Source organism: Electrona antarctica (genome assembly GCF_951216825.1).
Source record: "Electrona antarctica genome assembly, chromosome: 1".
In the NCBI taxonomy this organism is placed as follows: Eukaryota; Metazoa; Chordata; class Actinopteri; order Myctophiformes; family Myctophidae; genus Electrona; species Electrona antarctica.
This window is the reverse complement of record NC_136806.1, coordinates 9,998,438-10,022,451: the sequence shown is the minus strand read 5'-3', so window position 1 is coordinate 10,022,451 and position 24,014 is coordinate 9,998,438.

Genomic DNA, 24,014 nt, shown 5'->3' with positions numbered 1-24,014 from the left:
GTTATTCAAATGAATCAGCCTCATGGGTGGCTTACATTTTGACCTTTAACTTGACCCATACTGTAGGTCAGACTCAAAATAGATTTTTCCCTGGATTCTTGTTTCATATCAAGAAACCAACTCCCCATACTGTAATGTAATCCATGTAAGCCCATCTCCGCCTACACTTCTGTTGTTTAGAATTGTAAACTATTATATTTTGTCCGAAACACGCAAATTGATACACATAATCTCTGGCGTTAAGATAGGGCAGGAGCCCATCTCCTGTTTCTGTAGCGTGGTGCAGCTTGATACATCCCCTGGAAAAAACAACACGCTAGTATGTTGAAGGTTCTTACTGTTTCTTGTCTTAACAGTTTGACGGCCGCTAATTGTTTAATCCAGGGTTCCACCGCGCGGAATACGACATTCCCGCTATTTGTTTAATGCGTTTAATTCGCTGTATTTTAATAATTAAAAAGAAACTCTTTGCCGCGGAGCTGGAGACGAGACCTTCATGTTATGATGACGAAACCGGAAATCAACACATGCTGTGGGCTGCTAGGGCTTCTGGGAAATTGAGGCCAATGCAAGTGAACGGGGTACAACACCTCATGGAGGAGGGTCTTGTGGTGCGGTCTTGTGGTGCACCACGATGGCGGGTGGTGCGATCGTTCATAACAAACGGACGAACCTTTTCTCGCCGGATTTTCACGGATCAAAAGCCCAAATACTTCAGTGTATGCTCTAAAGGTAATAAAACAATCTCGGCAGCGTAGAATATTTGATTAAAATGCGGGTAACGCGTGACAAGCAGTAGAACTGTTAAATAATACCAAGCTTCCTGTTGAAAAAACTACGTAATAGAAAATAATGATGTAACAGTATTGTATGAGGTAAACAGATATAAGTCGTGGTGCACCCGGACCGCTTTGTGCATGGCACCCAGGTCCTCTTTATAAGTGACACCTACGCAGTACTATCTAGATTCACGCTGAGGAAGGCTCCCGGGCCCAAACGTCCACACTGCTGTTGTTGTTGTTTTCTACTGGGGGGGAACAAAATAAAACATAAATCCTTCCAGGATACAACGATCTCAGGTCAAAAAGGGATAAATAATTAATAGAAAATAACGGTGACAACATGAGCTCTGAAGGCTGCCAAAACCTTTTAGTTTCCAAGGTTGTTTGGCAGGCCAATTTATGAGCCATTACTGTTTGCAGAAGATCACTGGACTCCTGCTGCAGCTAGTGTTGGCTTTGTAATGGTCCCACACTGAACGGACAGTGGGAATTGACTGAAGAAAAGTATCCTCTGGATGACCAACCAAGCAGAATAAAGTTCAGCCACTGTCCATGTGATCATCATTACTTCACTGTCCATGTGATCATCATTACTCCACTGTCCATGTGATCCACTGTCCATGTGACTACCGGTGAAAGGACTGCACAGCAGTGTTGTTTTTGGCAGCAAATTTAGATTTTAGTTTTAGTCATAGGGCAGTATTATGCGTGTCTTAAGTACCAGGTCTTATTACTTAACTTAAGACCTGGAGGCGTGGTCAATGCTGTTTGGACACTCAGAATAGCCAAATGGAATGATCACGCGTCCAGGTCTTAAGTTAAGTAATAAGACCTGGTACTTAAGACACGCATAATACTGCCCATAGTCTCTTCAAATCTAATCAAACTTTATTTGTATAGCACATTTCCAACGACCGAGGTCGAACCGAAGTGCTTCACATCACAGAGCATAAAAACATACATTGAGGCAAAAAGAACAGGATAGGAAGATAGATGAAAGCAAGAAATAAAAGGAAGGAAAAGTATTAGATAAAAAGATGAAAGCAAGAAATAAAAGGAAGGAAAAGTATTATATAAAAAATGTCAGAACAGAACAATATATCAATTCAAAAGTGCAATGGGAACATAGTAGAGATGCTCCGATAATCGGCCAGCGATCGGTGATCGGCCGATATTCACTCTGATCGGTAATCTGCATTTACCCTATCTGTGATCGGCAATTTACCCTATCTGGAGAAACTGATCTTTTACACCATTTAAGTGGTATAAATGTCAATCAGATATATAGTAGAACATCATTTTGCATTTTTGTTCATTCTCCCCTTCCTCCCCACACACAGAACCGTTTTGACGTGGGTTTTGACATATAATCATTTTGGAAATATTAAAATTTGCATAATTTCACAAGATCAGTATCGGTATCGGAGTCGGACCTATCGGTATTGGCCAATCATGAGAAAAACAATCGGTGATCGGTATCAGTCCCAAAAAACCTGATCGGAGCATCCCTATCAGCCAACAAATCAGCCAGCAATAAAGGCATAAAAAGCCCCAAAAGCCAAATCTAGAGAAGAAAGAAAAAAGGAGTGACAGAGTAGTGTAGAGGTATGCTAGAATACAGAGGTATTTTCAGCTAAACAACTTCAACCTAAAGACTGTTTTTTACATTTTTGACGGCCCAAATGTAAATACATTTGTTGTTGCCAAGCTTGTTATCCAAAGGAGGGCAGGATGGAAGGCAGGGGGGCAGAGAGAGGGCAGAGAGAGGGCAGAGAGAGGGCAGTGGGCAGAGGGGAACCTCACATCCAGCTCCCTGACCTGACAATCATGGCACAGACTGGAAGTCTCCCAGGGGTGTGACCTTGTGGAGAGAAAGGAACTCAACATAATATAATATCAAACCTGGACAAGAAAAAAATGGTTGCTGCGGATGGATGGTGGTGCTGCTAGAACTCCTGCCTGAGGACACACTGTTTATCTGGGTGCAAAGAAACGGAAACACGAGCTATAGTGACCTTCAGTGATTCACAGAATGGCTTCGTACCCACAGGGGCGATACCAGCAGCATCTGCCATGTTCTCAGCAAACTGCCTCCCAACGCTGTCTGGAAACCCCGAGCAGGACTACCATTTCATTTGCCGGGGCGTTAACCCATGTTGGGCGGGAACCCCTTTTGGTGTTTTAAACATTATGTTATAATTTAGCTATTGAAAAATAGCAGATCTACAAGCTCGTAGCGCGCCACTCGGTGGCGCGCTACGAGCTTGTAGGTCTGCTATTTTTGAAAAATCGTGAAAATGTGGCGCAAATCTTTGAATATATATTCTTTCACAGCTAATGTTTTAACTCAAATCTGTGCTTCTGCTGGTCCCTGGAACAACATATTTTCAGATGGGGGGGGGGTCGGCGGCCAATTACATGTCATTTTTGGGGTCCTTGACATGAAATATTGAGCACCACTGATACAGAAACAAAAGGTATTTCAGAAAACGGTCAGGATTTAGAAGAATTTTTCAGGCCTAAATGGGTTAAATGTATTATTTGTGTTGCTGAGATACTGTTTTTTTACGATTGCCGAGGTACAAAGTGTTGGAATAGAATTTGAGCATAAAACAAATAAAGGCATACAGCATTTGTATTGGATTATAGAGGAAGATTGACAGCCGTAGTATATATACGGCATATACTTTATATTGAAATGTAGTATTCTTACAGTAAAATAATCCAATAAAACATTACATTTATGAAATCTGAAGAACATGAATAAGCCACAGGACACTCAATTCCTTCTTGACGTTGTACGACAACATTCTAGACATAACATCATTATGTGGGGTTTCACTAATAGCCTTGTAATGTGAATTCAGCTAGCTGGTGTCAGAGAGTACTCATTCATTCAATACGCAAGCAGGGGTAAAGTATTGTCATATTAACGCGCGCACGCCATGCACACACACACACACACACACACACACACACAGAGAGAGTAGTTCATTCATTCAATACTCAAGCAGGGGTAAAGTATTGTCATATTAACGCGCGCACGCCACGCACACACACACACACACACACACACAGAGAGTAGTTCATTCATTCAATACTCAAGCAGGGGTAAAGTATTGTCATATTAGCACACACGCACACGCGCACACACACACACACACACACACACACACACACACACACACACACACACACACACACACGCACGCACACACGCACACACACACGCGCACACACACACACACACACACAGTCACTAACCCTATAAGTAGAACGCAGAGAACGTGGTAAGGCATTTCTAGGTCAGGGCCGGCCGAGAGAGAGAGAGAGAGAGAGAGAGAGAGAGAGAGAGAGAGAGAGAGAGAGAGAGGCGAAGAACTTCCCAGGAATAAAGTGTGACTATTGGACGTTGTTACTATACTAGCTCATCTCCCCCGCAAGCAGAGGAAGCACATGCCTTCTCCACAGAGACAGAGCACCGCGGGGACATATTTTTTTCTTCTCTCCATCGCACCGCGCAGGCATGCGGACGACCTTTACCACGGTACGGCGCCGCGCTTATCGTATACCTGGAGGAAAGAGTCACACGCCGTCCGAGTTAACCCGTTTCCACCTGAGAACGATTCTACAAAGTCTTCTAAATCCTGACAGTTTTCTGAAAACCCCTATGTTTCTATGTTGTTATTATATGGAACATTTTCATGTCAAGGACCCCCAAAATTATATGTAATTGGCCGCCGACCCCCATCTGAAAATATGTTGTTCCAGGGACCCCCCCAGAAGCACAGATTTTAGACAAAAACGTTCGCTCTGAAAGTATATTCAAAGATTGGCCCTCATTTTCAAGATTTTTCAAAAATAGCAGATCTACAAGCTCGTAGTGCGGCGCGATGAGCTTGTAGATCTGCTATTTTTCAATAGCTAAAGTATAACATAATGCTTAAAACACCAAAAGGGGTTCCCGTCCTGAATGGTTTAATGTTATGTCAAGTCCCTGGATTTTCCGGGCTTTGTTTTGCCACAAAGTCCCTCTGCCACATATACTGTATAGGCCGGGGCCAAAACAAAACAAATGTGATGTCAACGCAAATAATAAACGAGCTTTGTGTTTGAGTGCGACCGTGATAATTAGTCTCAAGACGGTGCGTGCGTTGGTAGAGCGAAGGCTCATAAAATATGGAGGCCATTTGGCCCGCACTCAAAAACAAATCTGTATTCTAAGTGCGTGGGCTGCTACACTAATGTTCGACACACAGTTTAACCCCTTCTGTGCGGGCACCCCTTTTGATGTTTTAAGCATTATGTTATGCTTTAGCTATTGAAAAATAGCAGATCTACAAGCTCATAGCGGGGCACCGAGTGCCGCGCTATGAGCTTGTAGGTCTGCTATTTTTTGAAAAATCGTGAAAATGTGGCGCAAATCTTTTGAGTATATATTCTTTCAGAACGTTTTTAACTCAAATCTTTGCTTCTGCGGGGGTCCCTGGAACAACATATTTTCAGATGGGGGCCAATTACATATCATTTTTCGGGTCCTTGACATGAAAATGTTTGAGAACGACATAGAAACAGAGGTTTCTCAGAAAACTGTCAGGATATAGAAGACATGTTGTAGAATCGAACGTATAGGTCTAAATGTGTTAAATCTGGCAGTGGCACAGTTGAAAAACTTTGCTGGGGAAGAAGAAAGATGCTGACGGTTTCAGCCGCGGCCGGCTGGTGGTGAGATTACTGAGTCAGCTCATATACGCAGACGCACATACACACAAATAACGCATCGAGACCTGGAACGCATCCGTGTCGCCGTAGTTTTTAATCACGTTAACCATTAGTTTAAACTTTAGCTGTTGAAAAACTAGCACATCTACAAGCTCATAACGTGGCATTCGGTGGCATTTTGGAGAAATCGTAAAAATGTGTCTCAAATCTTTGCTATATATATTCTTTCACAGCGAACATTTTGCTTTGCTTCATGGGAGGGGGGTCCCTGGTACAAAACATTTTCGGATGGGGGTCGGCGGTCGAATACAGATCATTTTTGGGGTCCTTGACATGAAATAGTTTGAGAACTACTGATATAGAAATATTTATTTCAGAAAAGATTTAGAAGACATTTGTAGAATCTGGTCTCAGGTCTCAATGGGATAATAACTCACACACAAACGTGCATTAGGGGACACACACACACACACACACACACACACACACACACACACACACACACACACACACACACACACACACACACACACACACACACACACACACACACACACACACACACACACACACACACACACACACACACACACACACACACACACACACACACATTCCGTTTCCGTTGACTGCATTACCCCCTGTGGCCCGGGCGCCAGGCTGTGCGTGCGTCACAGTGCGAGACTCCCGACAAAATTGGGGTCACCACCAAACGGCGCAGCGACTCACCTGTCAGAGAGACGATAATGATGTTTATTAGTCTCTGTCCACACAATCCCAGTGTGTCTGTATCTCCCCAAGTGCCTCTGTATACCTACAAAGCCAGCCTCCCCATTGTTGCTGCCGTGCGCAAAAGGTCGCGCACACAATTTCAGCCGCTGACCCCGGCGGCGGCCGCAGCGCCGCATGCCCGCATGGCGCGGCACACGGGAAGGACGGAGGCGAGAGAAAACTGCACATAAACCTCCAGATGGAAACGTCTGATAAGCATTATGGAAATGTAACACATTTAGACCTGAGGACGATTCTACAAAATGTCTTCTAAATCCTCAAAGTTTTCTGAAAAACCCTATGTTTCTATGTCAGTGGTGCTCAAACATTTTCATGTCAAGGACCCCCAAAAATATATGTAATTGGCCGCCGACCCCCCATCTGAAAATATGTTGTTCCAGGGACCTCCCCACGAAGCAAAGATTTGAGTTAAAAACGTTCGCTCTGAATGAATATATATTCAAAGATTTGCGCCACATTTTCACAACTTTCCAAAAAATAGCAGACCTACAAGCTCATAGCGCGGCACTCGGTGCCGCACTATGAGCTTGTAGATCTGCTATTTTTAAATAGATAAAGCATAACATAATGCTATAAACACCAACAGGGGTTCCCGCCCAGAATGCGTTAAGAACACAGAAAACACTGTTCTAAACACGTCTGATGGGGTGTTTTTCTTCCATAGAGGTAATTGAGGGTACGCGCGTGCATAAAGTGAGCGGCAAATCGAGTGGCAAAGTTAGTTTAATGTCGTTTAATGCAATCAGATAGGACGTTTCTGTTTGGATGTGTGGGGCTGTCGAGGCCAGAACGTTGTTTCTCTGCCACTCGGTAGGCGTTCCCACATAACTTCCGGGTATGATGATGATGTAACGGGCATACCCTCTATAGTGCGTGCACAATCCACTGTAGCCCTGCAGGTTGCTGGACAAACGGTCATACGAGAAAAAGAATAGAGTCCGGAACACTGGTTAATACTCAGCTCCGGGAACATTGCCAGACGTTCCCATTTTAACAAATCTGTCATTGCGCTGAGTGACGCTGTTGTCCTAATGTGTGAATGCGGGTTCAAATACAGGGGAAGAACAGGGAAGCAAATCATCTGGGGAATGGGCCAAAACGCCACTGAGCAACTTCTATTGAAATGAATAGCGGGGGGGGGGAGGGGACCAAACAAAGAAGAAAAACAACAAAAAGTGACTTTTCTTCTAATTATTTGTTCGGCCCAAAACATTGTGTTTGTTGTCATGATTTGTCACGACAAGAGTTGGCTTTGTCCGCAGCGTAAACGTCTTTAAATAAAAACTTTTTGCAAAGTCTATTAGGAAAATGAACGGGGAATTATTTTCCGGGTCTCTCGAGGGGGCGGGACCGAGACGCTCTATTAGCAAATGCTCCAGCTGTCTATCCATCATATGGGGTCTGCCGTTTGTTAATCATAACACTCCTGTCTCAGACTCCATAATCCATGCTTGTAAAAAAGTCTATTTTCCAGCACCTCGTTGTTATGCCAACATTGTGGTGATGAAGATGATGTATAGGTGTCATTGGTGCAGTTTATTATAAAGACTAATGTCTCTTCCACACACAGCTCCTACATTCACGCACACTCATAGACAGAGAGATGGAGAGAGAGAGAGAGAGAGAGAGAGAGAGAGAGAGAGAGGGGGAGAGAGAGAGAGAGATATGGAGAGAAGGGGTGACAGCGACAGAGAGATGGAGTGTGTGTAACCCGACGTTGCACGATCCACACTCCATCCCTATGATGACACACACACACACACGCGCACACGCACACACACACAAACAGATGACATTCAGTTAAAGCCCATGTTGTCTGATTAACAACAACATGCTATAAACATGATAACACATTCCACGCGTCTATCGCGCGCTGCATGTACACAGAAATGAGACACATTCAGGGACAGACTGAGTGCGGTTGTGACACGTGCACGGCAGCGGTGGCCTAAGGGTTAGAGGAGCGTCCTTGTTGCCGAAAGGTTGCCGGTTCTATTCCCCGGACGGGCAGGACAAATCTGGTCGGGGAAGTGATTGGTCATCATCACTCACCCAACACCGCTGAACCCCCAACTGCTCCCCCTGGAGCTGCTTAGTGGCCAACAGTATAAGACTGTGGTTGTACTGGTCAGCTCCCAGGTTTTAGTGTGTGTGTGTGTGTGTGTGTGTGTGTGTGTGTGTGTGTGTGTGTGTGTGTGTGTGTGTGTGTGTGTGTTTCTATGTGCAGGGCGTTGCTGAAAATGAGCACCTGTGCTCAGCTACTTCCCTGGGTAAATAAAGAATAAAAAATAATAATAATAATAAAATAGATGTGATTAACGCCATTTGTAACAAATGCGCGCACCTGTGACAAGTTCAACGTGCATGCATGTTTGTGCACCAGACAGACAGAGAGAGAGAGAGAGAGAGAGAGAGAGAGAGAGAGAGAGAGAGAGAGAGAGAGAGAGAGAGAGAGAGAGAGAGAGAGAGAGAGAGAGAGAGAGAGAGAGAGAGAGAGAGAGAGAGAGAGAGAGAGAGAGAGAAGCTTCTGTCTTATATGCTAAATTATTTGCAACAATACGTTATTACTTTCCAGGCATTAATAGCCCCAAGGGTATTATTGACATGCTCCATCATCCAATCACCAGAATGCAGGAAATCAATTATCAATTATTCCATCATGTGCATTTATCTTCGATAGGCTCGACTAATTTAACGGCGTCTTTACAGGTCTCCCTATAAATAAAACTCAAGTTGGTTGAGCACGCAAGTCCTCACAAGAAACTGAAGAAAGTGGATGATCATCATCATCATCACCATCATCACCACCCCAGTTCTGGGATCTTTACACTCAACAAGTGTCTGTGTCTGTCAGAGAAGTGACAGTTTGTTTATAAAGCACTCATATCAATGGTTTAGGAAACCAAATCCAATTAGCTTTTCGAACCCAGAGTCAGAAGTAAAATGTGGAGATGCAGAGTTCCGTTCTTATCCACACGGTCCATGGAACAAACTCTCAGTTGATTTAAAACAAACACATTGTGTTCAAGGTTCAAAGGTTCAACTAACTTCATTGGTACTTAAGAGTAAAACTTATTTTTGTTTGGCTTCCTTCAGACATTGCAGCAGCAAATATATAATATAACATCAAAACAGCCAACACAGCAAAACCCAGAAAACATAAGGGGTAGAATATAGAGTGCAAAAATAGAGCAAAAACAAAGAGCGGAACAAGATCGTTATTGTCATATCATATTATTATGTATGATGTTTTCCTTGTAGCAGCAAAGTTAGGTGAACTTTATATTGTGAACAACTTCACAGTAAGCTATGTGTTCCATAAATATACAACAAAAATGTTTAGAGACGTGCAATTCGAGCTTAACCCATTTTGGGCGGGAACCCCTTTTGGTGTTTTAAACATTATGTTATAATTTAGCTATTGAAAAATAGCAGATCTACAAGCTTGTAGCGCGCCACCGAGTGGCGTGCTACGAGCTTGTAGGTCTGCTATTTTTGAAAAATCCTAATAATGTGGCGCAAATCTTTGAATATATATTCTTTCAAAGTGAATGTTTTTAACTCGGGTCTAAATTAATAATGCGAGAAGAGGGCAAAGGTGCGGGCGCCGGGCGGGGCTGGCGTTTTCCTTTTCCCTGATACTCTCTGGTTCTTTATCAGTTCCTTCATGTAACCGATTGTTCGGGAAAATACGCTTTTTTTATTTCCAGTGGCCTCCAGACAGCGGTTGGGATGGCTTGAATCCTTCATGATTCCTCGAGCTTTGCAGAACACAGCGTTCATCGTACAGGGCTTGGATGGGGGGGGGGGGGGGGGGGTGGCGGGGGGAGCACACCTGCTGATGCGTTCGGCTGTCCGCACAACCCTCTGCAATGAGGCCATACCAGGCCGTGAAGCAACCAGTCAGGAGGATGCTCTCTGTGGTGCCTCTGTAGAAAGCTGTGTTTGCTGCTGCCGTTTCTTTTTCTTTTTAGATATGACATTTTTTATTTATTCTTTTTGGCCTTTATTTCATAGCACAGTAGATTGACAGGAAATGGGGGAAGAGATGGGGAGTGACAGGCAGCAAAGGCCGTCGGGATCAAACCCGCGACACGCTGTGGGGCTGCATTAGCAGCCTAGGTGTCTGGACCACTGCCGCTACGCCAGCCGTCCGGGCTGCTGCTACTGCCTTTTCCTGAGGTTTTTGATTCACTTGCTACACTGTAAATCATAATTATTCTATTAGTTTAACTTTAATAATACTTATTTTCCGTTCTCTTAACGCTTCAATAACTATTTGAAATGCTTAATCTTAATGCTACTATTATGTATTGTGTGCAAGTACAATTGCCTTGTTGTTGTTGAAATGTGCCATTATACAAATAAACTTGGTCTTGCCTTGTCACCCCCTTTCCCAGCCCATGGAAAACTCGCTGGAACCACCACTGTAGTTCTGTTAACCCATTCTGTACGGGATCCCCTATTGGTGTTTTAACTAAGCATTATGTTATACTTTAGCTATTGAAAAATAGCAGATCTACAAGCTCGTAGCGCGCCACCGAGTGGCGCGCTATGAGCTTGTAGGTCTGCTATTTTTGAAAAATCGTGAAAATGTGGCACAAATCTTTGAATATATATTCTTTCAGAAGACTTTTTTTTTATTTCGACGTCAGGCCTAAATGGGTTAAGCAGCACCGACTTCTGAAGGTTCTAATCTAGCATTTTATTTTCCTCTATTACAGTTTGTTTTATTTTTCTCTATTACAGACAGTTTGTTCCGTTGTTTAAACACAAGCTCTTCTCTCATCCAGTCTGCACGCCAGCCTCCACTTCTCTCATCCAGTCTGTACGCCAGCCTCCTCTTCTCTCATCCAGTCTGTACGCCAGCCTCCACTTCTCTCATCCAGTCTGTACGCCAGCCTCCTCTTCTCTCATCCAGTCTGTACGCCAGCCTCCTCTTCTCTCATCCAGTCTGTACGCCAGCCTCCTCTTCTCTCATCCAGTCTGTACGCCAGCCTCCACTTCTCTCATCCAGTCTGTACGCCAGCCTCCTCTTCTCTCCTCCAGTCTGCACGCCAGCCTCCACTTCTCTCATCCAGTCTGTACGCCAGCCTCCTCTTCTCTCATCCAGTCTGTACGCCAGCCTCCACTTCTCTCATCCAGTCTGTACGCCAGCCTCTACTTCTCTCATCCAGTCTGCACGCCAGCCTCCACTTCTCTCATCCAGTCTGTACGCCAGCCTCCACTTCTCTCATCCAGTCTGTACGCCAGCCTCCACTTCTCTCATCCAGTCTGTACGCCAGCCTCCACTTCTCTCATCCAGTCTGTACGCCAGCCTCCTCTTCTCTCATCCAGTCTGTACGCCAGCCTCCACTTCTCTCATCCAGTCTGTACGCCAGCCTCCTCTTCTCTCATCCAGTCTGTACGCCAGCCTCCTCTTCTCTCATCCAGTCTGTACGCCAGCCTCCTCTTCTCTCATCCAGTCTGTACGCCAGCCTCCTCTTCTCTCATCCAGTCTGTACGCCAGCCTCCTCTTCTCTCCTCCAGTCTGCACGCCAGCCTCCACTTCTCTCATCCAGTCTGTACGCCAGCCTCCTCTTCTCTCCTCCAGTCTGCACGCCAGCCTCCACTTCTCTCATCCAGTCTGTACGCCAGCCTCTACTTCTCTCATCCAGTCTGCACGCCAGCCTCCACTTCTCTCATCCAGTCTGTACGCCAGCCTCTACTTCTCTCATCCAGTCTGCACGCCAGCCTCCACTTCTCTCATCCAGTCTGTACGCCAGCCTCCACTTCTCTCATCCAGTCTGTACGCCAGCCTCCTCTTCTCTCATCCAGTCTGTACGCCAGCCTCCACTTCTCTCATCCAGTCTGTACGCCAGCCTCCACTTCTCTCATCCAGTCTGCACGCCAGCCTCCACTTCTCTCATCCAGTCTGTACGCCAGCCTCCACTTCTCTCATCCAGTCTGCACGCCAGCCTCCACTTCTCTCATCCAGTCTGTACGCCAGCCTCCTCTTCTCTCATCCAGTCTGTACGCCAGCCTCCTCTTCTCTCATCCAGTCTGTACGCCAGCCTCCTCTTCTCTCATCCAGTCTGTACGCCAGCCTCCACTTCTCTCATCCAGTCTGTACGCCAGCCTCCACTTCTCTCATCCAGTCTGTACGCCAGCCTCCACTTCTCTCATCCAGTCTGTACGCCAGCCTCCTCTTCTCTCATCCAGTCTGTACGCCAGCCTCCACTGCCAAGTGCCAAGTCACTAGGGCTTGAACATTGGTTTGTTTCATTGCTATTATTATTATTATTTATTTTTTTTGTTTAAAGAAATGATGCACATGAAATGCAACTAATGTCAGAAGTGGTCAATACCGTAATAACTCACAGCTTACAATAACCCAGACTTTATTCACGTCGTACAGAAAATAAAAAGTAATCACGTCGCTTGAATCACTGGCAACAACGTGTCAGGGTTTTCTGATCATGATATGAACGTGTTTTGGTTGTTTAGACTTTAGAACACTGGTTCCCAAACTGTTTCATGTCAAGGACCCCCAAATTGCCACTAATTAGCCTGTGGACCTCCCCCCCCCCATTTGAAAAGATATGCCAGGGACCCCCATAAGAGAAGATTTGTACGGCTCTAGCAGTGATTCTCAACCAGTTTCAAGGACCCCCAGTTTGATATGCATTAGTCTATGGACCCCCATTTAATGGCATTTCTATCTCTGGGACCCCCAATTGATATTGTAAATCACTGTTCATTTAACTCTGAGAGCGTACAAATTGAACCATTTGCACGCTCTCAGAGTTACAGACACATAAGGGTCCATTTGGTTCCTAACTATCATTTAGCTGGGGACCTCCTGGAACTCCCTCAAGGACCCCTGGGGGTCCCCGGACCCCACTTTGGGAACCACTGGTTTAGACGAACCAGTGACTTGTGTCCAACTGTACTAAACGTAGATACACACAGTGGGGTGAGTCAAACACCCTTAGCATGCACCTCGTAGGATTCACACAGTGGGTTGTGTCAAACACCCTCACGTACTAAACGTAGATACACACAGTGGGGTGAGTCAAACACCCTTAGCATGCACCTCGTAGGATTCACACAGTGGGTTGTGTCAAACACCCTCACGTACTAAACGTAGATACACACAGTGTGTCAAACACCCTCAGCATGCACCTCTTTGTTTGTGATGACAGAGTGACAGCCACAGCTACAGTACTAACAGAGTGACAGCCACAGCTACAGTACTAATCACATTTACAAATCAAATGTGCACCCCCCCCCCCCAGCCCCCACAGTCAACCATTATCCGTGCGAGGCTTGACTGACAGCCCTACGAGCCACCTCCACCTCCCTCATTTCACAGAACAGGTATACGTATACGTACATCTCATTTCCTCTCGCCCGCGCCTCACCCCGCAAAACCCCCAAAAAATTTACAGCAGGAAGGAAGGAGATAGCGCTGCGGCGTCCCACTCCCTTCTTCTAGCCGCTTCTTCTTTTGAGCACAGTTTTTGTTGCACTTCTGTTCCTTTTCCATTTCCGTAACAATTAATTATGTATGTAGGATCAGGACTTTCTGATTAAAGCATCTAAAAACTCAGCAGAACGAGATTGGAGCGCACGTTGCTGGAAACAAGGCCTGCTGAGTCTAATTGAAGAGCGCCTCAGTAAGAATCAGACAAAGACTTTGACTGATGAAAAATGTATTTCCCCCCCATTCCCCCCCCCCCCCACCCCCCACCCCCACCCCCAAATTCAAACTGTGAGCACACTCACATATTCACAGAACAGGAACCATTCTATCATCAACACCATCAAACTGCATTTGTCAATTCAAATAGGACACAATGGTGGTCAACGTGGGGCCCCCCATGGACACCCGGGGGTCCTTGAGGGGGTTCTAGCACTTGCCCTAGTCTCAACGACCTTACAGGCGTATGCAAAGGCTCAATTTATGACACTAGATAGCATTTTATGTAGACATACTGTAGCACTCCATAGTATATACGTTTCATTATATAGATATTCCACTGTTAGACAGATGTTAGGTTCCTATAGATTGATTGATTGATTGATTGAAATATTTATTAACAGTTTGCAGAATTACAGTACATTTCAAGCACAAACTCAATACAAAGACTGTTAACTGTGAGTGGACGACCCAACTAAGCATTACACTTGTTTACGAGAGGGTCCACCATGTTCAATTCATCAAAGATATGATTCTTGCTGACTGTTTCTTTATGTATTTGATTTATTACCAGGTGTTGTTGTAGCGTACTGTAAGTCGCTCTGGATTAAGAGTGTCTGCTAAGTGTCTAAATTGTAAATTGCTGTAGGAGGTCTCCGGCTAAATGATTGATACAGTTACAGTAGGAACCAGAGGGATACTTTAACGGTCCAACTCTGTAGCTTTAATAACTCACTTGCACACTCTTGAGTTAATAACATTTTTACTGAGCAGATGTGGGAAGGGCAGAGATTAACCCATTTCGGGCGGGAACCCCTTTTGGTGTTTCAAGCATTCTGTTCTACTTTAGCTATTGAAAAATAGCAGATCTACAAGCTCATAGCGCGGCACCGAGTGCCGCGCTACGAGCTTGTAGGTCTGCTATTTTTGAAAAATCGTGAAAATGTGGCGCAAGTCTTTATACATAGTCTTTCAGAGCGAACGTTTTAGCTCAAATCTTTGCTTCATGGGGGGGGGGGGGGGGGTCCTTGGAACAACACATTTTCAGATGGGGGCTCGGCAGCCAATTACATTTTTGGCGATCCTTGACATGAAAATGTTTGAGAACGACAGGGTTTTTTTTTGTAGAATCGTCCTCAGATCTAAACGGGTTAAACAAGAAACTTTGCATCAAGCCGGGGGTCCATCCATGGTCTAATAATGCATCAAAGTGAGTGTCCTTGAAATTAAAAGGGTTGAGAATCAGCGTTCTAGATCAATGCGGCTGCAACGCAGGAACGATGGGGAAATAAAGAGCCAGTGAGTTATGTAATGCTTTACTAAATCAATCATGTGCATCAGAGGGTCTGACCGCAATAACCACTAAATATCTCTCAGAGAGACACACACAGAAACTCAGATAGGCACATGCATACCAAAACACACACACACGCGCACACAAGTACACACACGCGCGCGCACACACACACACACGTGTATATATATACACCCGCACACCCGCACACACACACACACACACACACACACACACACACACACACACACACACACACACACACACACACACACACACACACACACACACACACACACACACACACACACACACACACACACACACACACACACACACACACACACACACACACACACACACACACACACACACACACACGAGCCCACAGTCGACCTGCTGGTATGGTTACACACCCAATTACGATCAGAATGTGTGCTCTGTGGCTCCGCGCGCTCCTCGGGGCCAGAGTATCGATGATTCATTTTGCGTTTTATCAAAGAAACAGGAGCGCCATTAAAAAGAGATCAGTTAGCCACCGGGCATGAGGAGCCTGCTTCTAATTGGTCCATTCATCACAAGGCCGCCTCCCCTCCTCAAGTAGATCAGCAGCGCTGCAATAATATCACCGATGACAACTGAACCACGGTGCGTTAACCCCTTCTGGGCGGGAACCCCTCTTGGTGTTTTAAGCATTATGTTATGCTTTAGCTATTGAAAAATAGAAGATCTACAAGCTCATAGCGCGCCACCGAGTGGCGCGCTACGAGCTTGTAGGTCTGCTATTTTTGAAAAGTCGTGAAAATGTGGCGCAAATCTTTGAATATATATTTTGGAGCGAACATTTTTAACTCAAATGTTGGCTTCTGGGGGGGGGTCCCTGAAACTACATATTTTGAGATGGGGGTCCGTGGCCCAATAGAGATAATTCTGGGGGTCCTTGACATGAAAAAGGTTGAGCACCACTGACATAGAAACATAGGTTTTTCAGAAAAATGTTAGGATTTAGAAGCCTTTTTTTTAATCGACCTCAGTCCAAAATGCTTAACACCCGTTCATGACGGGGACACCCTTTTGGTGTTTTATTTTAAAGCCCCAAAACCACACCAAAGGGTCGCCACCACTCAACTCCTTGGGTCCAAACGGTTGCAAGGAGTTGGACGGTGACCCTTTGGTGCGGTTTAGGTCATTGAATTCAACCGGTTGAACCACTTGGGACGACGTGGGTCAACGTGCAACACCGCTGGGGCCACGCTAAAACCGCCTCGACCCTTTGGTGGTGTGGTTATAGGGCTTTAGGGATTATGCTATACTTTAGCTGTTGAATTTGAAAAATCGTGATGGATATATATTCTTTCAGAGTGAACTGTTTTTAACTCAAATCTTCTGGGGAGGGGGTCCCTGGAACTACATATTTTCAGATGGGGGTCTGCAGTCAAATACAGATAATTCTGGGGGTTCCTTGACATGAAATAGTTTTAGAACCACTGACATTAGAAACATAGGATTTTTCAGAAAACTGTCAGGATTTAGACGACATTTGTAGAATCTGGTCTCAGTCCTAAATGGGTTAATTACACTACTGATGAACCCGTGCACTCCAGCGCCAGCGCCGCCACCCCCCTCGAGCTGACGAGCGCCGCCACCCCCCTCGAGCTGACGAGCGCCGCCACCCCCCTCGAGCTGACGAGCGCGCGCTCGCTCTCATTCAGACGCGACACGTGGAAACAGGCCTACGACTAGACACAAACACACAACGCTCCCTCTAATAGACAATGAGTGTGAAGTAAACAAACGTCAGTGACAATGTCAAACACAAACAAATGCCAGCTGTCTTGCTAATACTAAACGGGAAACGCAAAGATTCTTGCATCGCGTGGAGCCAGAATCTGAATAATAATGCCGATCAAAATCAAAGTGATTTGGTGACATAATTAACTAAAGTTAAAAGATGGAAGGAGCCGTTTCGATGCTGCAGATCTTCATCAGGTCATGGAATCGTCCACAGCAGGTCCACAGGGTCTTCATCAGGTCATGGTCCACAGGGTCTTCATCAGGTCATGGTCCACAGGGTCTTCATCAGGTCCTGGTCCACAGGGTCTTCATCAGGTCCTGGTCCACAGGGTCTTCATCAGGTCATGGAATCGTCCACAGCAGATCCACAGGGTCTTCATCAGGTCATGGAATCGTCCACAGCAGATCCACAGGGTCTTCATCAGGTCATGGAATCGTCCACAGGGTCTTCATCAGGTCATGGAATCGTCCACAGGGTCTTCATCAGGTTATGGTCCACAGATCCACAGATTTTTTTGAGTGCATGTTTGTGAGCAGGCGAGGTTGCTAGGTAGGGAGGCTAAAAACAAATCCATTCGCTCTCTCTCTCTCTCTCTCTCTCTCTGCACTCTTAAGCTCTATACTGTATACTATTTACACTTCACCTATGTTCACCTATGGTGTAATAAAATGCCTGAGGGGTGCTAGGATGCATGTGGTTACATCAGGTCACATCCCAGAATGATGCGTGCAGTGCACAATATATATACTGTATATATATTTGCACAGCGTCCAATACAACAAAAAATATCATCCTTCTCTGAAACATTCAAATCCTTTTCTGGTTGTGAGGACTTTTGAGAGTTTCTTCTTATCCCCCCCTCCTCCCCAACCCCTCCACAGTCGACACACACATGCTCTCACGCACAATGTGCTGCAGCCATGGGGCACTATACTATACACAATCCACCCCTAGGGACCAAAATACCGCAGGGAGGATATCGTAGCTACTAAAGATATTAACCCATTTAGGCCGGACGAATGTCTTCTAAATTCTGACAGTTTTCTGAAATACCTATGTTTCTATGTCAGTGCTGCTCAATATTTCATGTCAAGGACCTCAAAAATTATATGTATTTGACCCCCATCTGAAAATATGCAAAGATTTTAGTTAAAAACGCTCTGAAAGAATATATTCAAAGATTTGTGCCGCATTGTCACGATTTTTAAAAAATAGCAGACCTACAAGCTCGTAGCGCGCCACTCGGTGGCGCGCTATGAGCTTGTAGATCTGCTATTTTTCAATAGCTAAAGTATAACATAATGCTTAGTTAAAACACCAAAAGGGGTTCCCACCCAGAATGGGTTAAGGGGTTAAAGTGGATGTGAAAGAAGCTATATATGAAACACAGATATGCACATCTACACCCGCTCGCTTAATCTACAGTGTTTCCTTGAGGCACAAGCCTGATATGATGAGGAAGGATTCTTCAAAGTAGCCGAGAGAGAGAGAGAGGCCTGCATGGTGCTTGATGTGCTGGACGGATAATGACTTAGAGGTGACGCAGACATGCTCTCTGCACAACCCAGTTCAATGGGTTCAACGGAACCCTCATTTAGTCTCTGCACAACCCAGTTCAATGGGTTCAACGGAACCCTCATTTAGTCTCTGCACAACCCAGTTCAATGGGTTCAACGGAACCCTCATTTAGTCTCTGCACAACCCAGTTCAATGGGTTCAACGGAACCCTCATTTAGTCTCTGCACAACCCAGTTCAATGGGTTCAACGGAACCCTCATTTAGTCTCTGCACAACCCAGTTCAATGGGTTCAACGGAACCCTCATTTAGTCTCTGCACAACCCAGTTCAATGGGTTCAACGGAACCCTCATTTAGTCTCTGCACAACCCAGTTCAATGGGTTCAACGGAACCCTCATTTAGTCTCTGCACAACCCAGTTCAATGGGTTCAACGGAACACTCATTTAGTCTCTGCACAACCCAGTTCAATGGGTTCAACGGAACCCTCATTTAGTCTCTGCACAACCCAGTTCAATGGGTTCAACGGAACCCTCATTTAGTCTCTGCACAACCCAGTTCAATGGGTTCAACGGAACCCTCATTTAGTCTCTGCACAACCCAGTTCAATGGGTTCAACGGAACCCTCATTTAGTCTCTGCACAACCCAGTTCAATGGGTTCAACGGAACCCTCATTTAGTCTCTGCACAACCCAGTTCAATGGGTTCAACGGAACCCTCATTTAGTCTCTGCACAACCCAGTTCAATGGGTTCAACGGAACCCTCATTTAGTCTCTGCACAACCCAGTTCAATGGGTTCAACGGAACACTCATTTAGTCTCTGCACAACCCAGTTCAATGGGTTCAACGGAACCCTCATTTAGTCTCTGCACAACCCAGTTCAATGGGTTCATTTAGTCCTAGTATGAGCGTGAAAAGCAGAAATGTATTAATTCTTTTTTTCTTTTTTAAATTCTTTTGAACCCGGCGGAGATGGTTCAAAAAGGACGTGGCGTTCTGCCGTTCAGCAGAGCAGCTGCATGGCAACACGTCGTCATGCGGAGAGACCCGTTTAGGCAGTGGTGGAAAGTAACTAAGTACACTGTACTTACAGTAAGTACAATTTTGAGGTATTTGCACTTTACTTGAGTATTTCCAATTTCCAGTACTTGTACTTCTACTCCACTACATCTCAAGAGCCAACATTTTTACTTTTACTTCACTACAATTATTTGAAAACTTCAGTTACTTTGGCGATTTTAATTTTGATTAGAAAACATACCTTAACCACTTCAACCCTATACATTTTGGCCATTTGAAAATAGCCGATCTACAAGCTCCGAATGCGTCGCGTTGCGACGCATTGGGAGCTTGTAGATCTGCTATTTTCAATAGACTTCAATAGACACATTTTGAACTTTTCAATAACAATATTATATTATATGAGTACTTGAAGTACATTTTGAGCGACTCTGTCTGGGTCAGGACAGCCCCCTGTAACAGCGTGTGTCAGGACAGCCCCCTGTAACAGTGCGCGGACAGGACAGCCCCCTGTAACAGGACAGCCCCCTGTAACAGTGTGTCAGGACAGCCCCCTGTAACAGTGTGTCAGGACAGCCCCCTGTAACAGTGTGTCAGGACAGCCCCCTGTAACAGTGTGTCAGGACAGCCCCCTGTAACAGTGTGTCAGGACAGCCCCCTGTAACAGTGTGTCAGGACAGCCCCCTGTAACAGTGTGTCAGGACAGCCCCCTGTAACAGTGTGTCAGGACAGCCCCCTGTAACAGTGTGTCAGGACAGCCCCCTGTAACAGTGTGTCAGGACAGCCCCCTGTAACAGTGTGTCAGGACAGCCCCCTGTAACAGTGTGTCAGGACAGCCCCCTGTAACAGTGTGTCAGGACAGCCCCCTGTAACAGCGTGTCAGGACAGCCCCCTGTAACAGTGCGTCAGGACAGCCCCCTGTAACAGTGCGTCAGGACAGCCCCCTGTAACAGTGTGTCAGGACAGCCCCCTGTAACAGCGTGTCAGGACAGCCCCCTGTAACAGTGTGTCAGGACAGCCCCCTGTAACAGTGTGTCAGGACAGCCCCCTGTAACAGTGTGTCAGGACAGCCCCCTGTAACAGCGCGTCAGGACAGCCCCCTGTAACAGTGTGTCAGGACAGCCCCCTGTAACAGCGTGCGTCAGGACAGCCCCCTGTAACAGCGTGCGTCAGGACAGCCCCCTGTAACAGCGCGTCAGGACAGCCCCCTGTAACGGCGTGCGTCAGGACAGCCCCCTGTAACAGCGCGTCAGGACAGCCCCCTGTAACGGCGTGCGTCAGGACAGCCCCCTGTAACAGTGTGTCAGGACAGCCCCCTGTAACAGCGTGTGTCAGGACAGACCCCTGTAACAGCGTGCGTCAGGACAGCCCCCTATAACGGCGTGCGCCAGGACAGCCCCCTGTAACAGCGTGCGTCAGGACAGCCCCCTGTAACAGTGTGTCAGGACAGCCCCCTGTAACAGTGTGTCAGGACAGCCCCCTGTAACAGTGTGTCAGGACAGCCCCCTGTAACGGCGTGCGTCAGGACAGCCCCCTGTAACGGCGTGCGTCAGGACAGCCCCCTGTAACGGCGTGCGCCAGGACAGCCCCCTGTAACAGCGTGCGTCAGGACAGCCCCCTGTAACAGCGTGCGTCAGGACAGCCCCCTGTAACAGCGCGCCAGGACAGCCCCCTGTAACGGCGTGCGTCAGGACAGCCCCCTGTAACAGCGTGCGCCAGGACAGCCCCCTGTAACAGCGTGCGTCAGGACAGCCCCCTGTAACAGCGTGCGTCAGGACAGCCCCCTGTAACAGCGCGTCAGGACAGCCCCCTGTAACAGCGCGTCAGGACAGCCCCCTGTAACAGCGCGTCAGGACAGCCCCCTGTAACGGCGTGCGTCAGGACAGCCCCCTGTAACAGCGTGCGTCAGGACAGCCCCCTGTAACAGCGCGTCAGGACAGCCCCCTGTAACGGCGTGCGCCAGGACAGCCCCCTGTAACAGCGTGCGTCAGGACAGCCCCCTGTAACAGCGTGCGTCAGGACAGCCCCCTGTAACAGTGTGTCAGGACAGCCCCCTGTAACGGCATGCGCCAGGACAGCCCCCTGTAACAGTGTGTCAGGACAGCCCCCTGTAACAGTGTGCGTCAGGACAGCCCCCTGTAACAGCGCGTCAGGACAGCCCCCTGTAACAGTGTGTCAGGACAGCCCCCTGTAACAGTGTGTCAGGACAGCCCCCTGTAACAGCGTGCGTCAGGACAGCCCCCTGTAACAGTGTGTCAGGACAGCCCCCTGTAACAGTGTGTCAGGACAGCCCCCTGTAACAGCGTGCGTCAGGACAGCCCCCTGTAACAGCGTGTCAGGACAGCCCCCTGTAACAGCGTGCGTCAGGACAGCCCCCTGTAACAGTGTGTCAGGACAGCCCCCTGTAACAGTGTGTCAGGACAGCCCCCTGTAACAGTGCGCGGACAGGACAGACCCCTGTAACAGCGTGAGTCAGGACAGCCCCCTGTAACAGCGTGCGGTCAGGACAGCCCTCTGTAACAGCGAGCGGAGCGGCTCTGTGTGCGCATGCTGCAGATATCAGTTCATCATTGTCATACACTAATTCAATGTGTAATACCCCCCCCCCCCCTCGTAAGTCTCCAAGAAGCAGAGGAACAGACACAATGTGCACACGGAGCCCGCTAAGCCCACTCAGTGTCCTGCACGGCAGGCCAATTTAACACAGGAATAAGCCAATTATCTTCGTTCAGAAGGCAAATTTACAATAGGATTTGTTCAATTCCTAGCGGACTCCAATGTCAGGGGTGGGAGGCTGGGAGCCAGTGTAGGTCTGTTTCTCTCATGGCCGCTCCCCCCACACACAGACACGCACGCACACACACACAGACGCACACACACACACGAGGTCAACTTGATTGTATCACCCACTTACAGTAAGCCTGATACTCATCTAGAAGCTTGACTGATTGCCTGAATACTTTATTAACGGTTTACAAACGGTGCAGAGGTCCAGTTATATACAAACGGTGCAGAGGTCCAGTTATATACAAACGGTGCAGAGGTCCAGTTATATACAAACGGTGCAGAGGTCCAGTTATATACAAACGGTGCAGAGGTCCAGTTATATACAAACGGTGCAGAGGTCCAGTTATATACAAACGGTGCAGAGGTCCAGTTATATACAAACGGTGCAGAGGTCCAGTTATATACAAACGGTGCAGAGGTCCAGTTATATACAAACGGTGCAGAGGTCCAGTTATATACAAACGGTGCAGAGGTCCAGTTATATACAAACGGTGCAGAGGTCCAGTTATATACAAACGGTGCAGAGGTCCAGTTATATACAAACGGTGCAGAGGTCCAGTTATATACAAACGGTGCAGAGGTCCAGTTATATACAAACGGTGCAGAGGTCCAGTTATATACAAACGGTGCAGAGGTCCAGTTATATACAAACGGTGCAGAGGTCCAGTTATATACAGTAATGCTAAAAGGATATGTTCAAGAAAACAGCTCACATTAACCCATTTAGACCATACGACGAGTGGGAACGTCAGAACTAATCCAACCGGCGGGTTGCTTTTCATTGATATCAAACGAGAGAAACATATTCCGAATTTTTCTCTTTTTTTTTCTCTTTCGCGCATGCGCGTTGTCGTTCACTTCCCTGTTTACCGCAAGGACTATTTAAAGAGGACGAGAAGCGAAGACTGTACGGTGGACGCCATGTTGCTCCCTGGAAGGAAAGAAACATGCGCAGTTGAGACCAGGAAGTTTGGGCATGTTAGTTATTTTGTTCGTTTTTTACCACTTAAACCCTATAATTCACTGACCGGCCGGTGTACTCCAGGGGTCTATCCTTGGGTTTCTGTTTGGGTTTTTTTCTTCTGCACCAAATAGCCGATCTGCAAAGCTCACAATGTGTCACTCAATGCGTTGCGCTGTGAGCTTGTAGATAATATTTGCCAAATATTATAGGGACATCAGGCCGTTCATGTGGTTAATAAAAGGTCTTTGTATTGAGCTGAGCTCTAGCCTACATAGCGGTAAATCCCACTGCAGTGTTGCTAGAGAAAGGAATGATAGGTGAGCGCTGAGAGGAGAGGCCATGGAGAAAAATGACAATGAGACTAAAGCTAGCCTCTGCCACTTTCAAAGACTATATTTCAAAGGTTTATTTTTTTCCTTTTCTTTTCTTTATCTTGTGGCATTTTGTCTATGTCTATGATAGTGGTTCCCAAACCTTTTTAGCACAAAAGACCCAAACGAGAAGTTTTCAGACTCCCCGGGAGTCGGGAGACACTCTAGTGAAAGCTTCAGCCCATAAAGTCATCTTGTTGACTAAAGTTATACAAAAGAAATCTAAAGAATCGAGCAAAAAATAATCTGATCTACAAGCTCACAACGATGCAACACGTTGTGAGCTTGT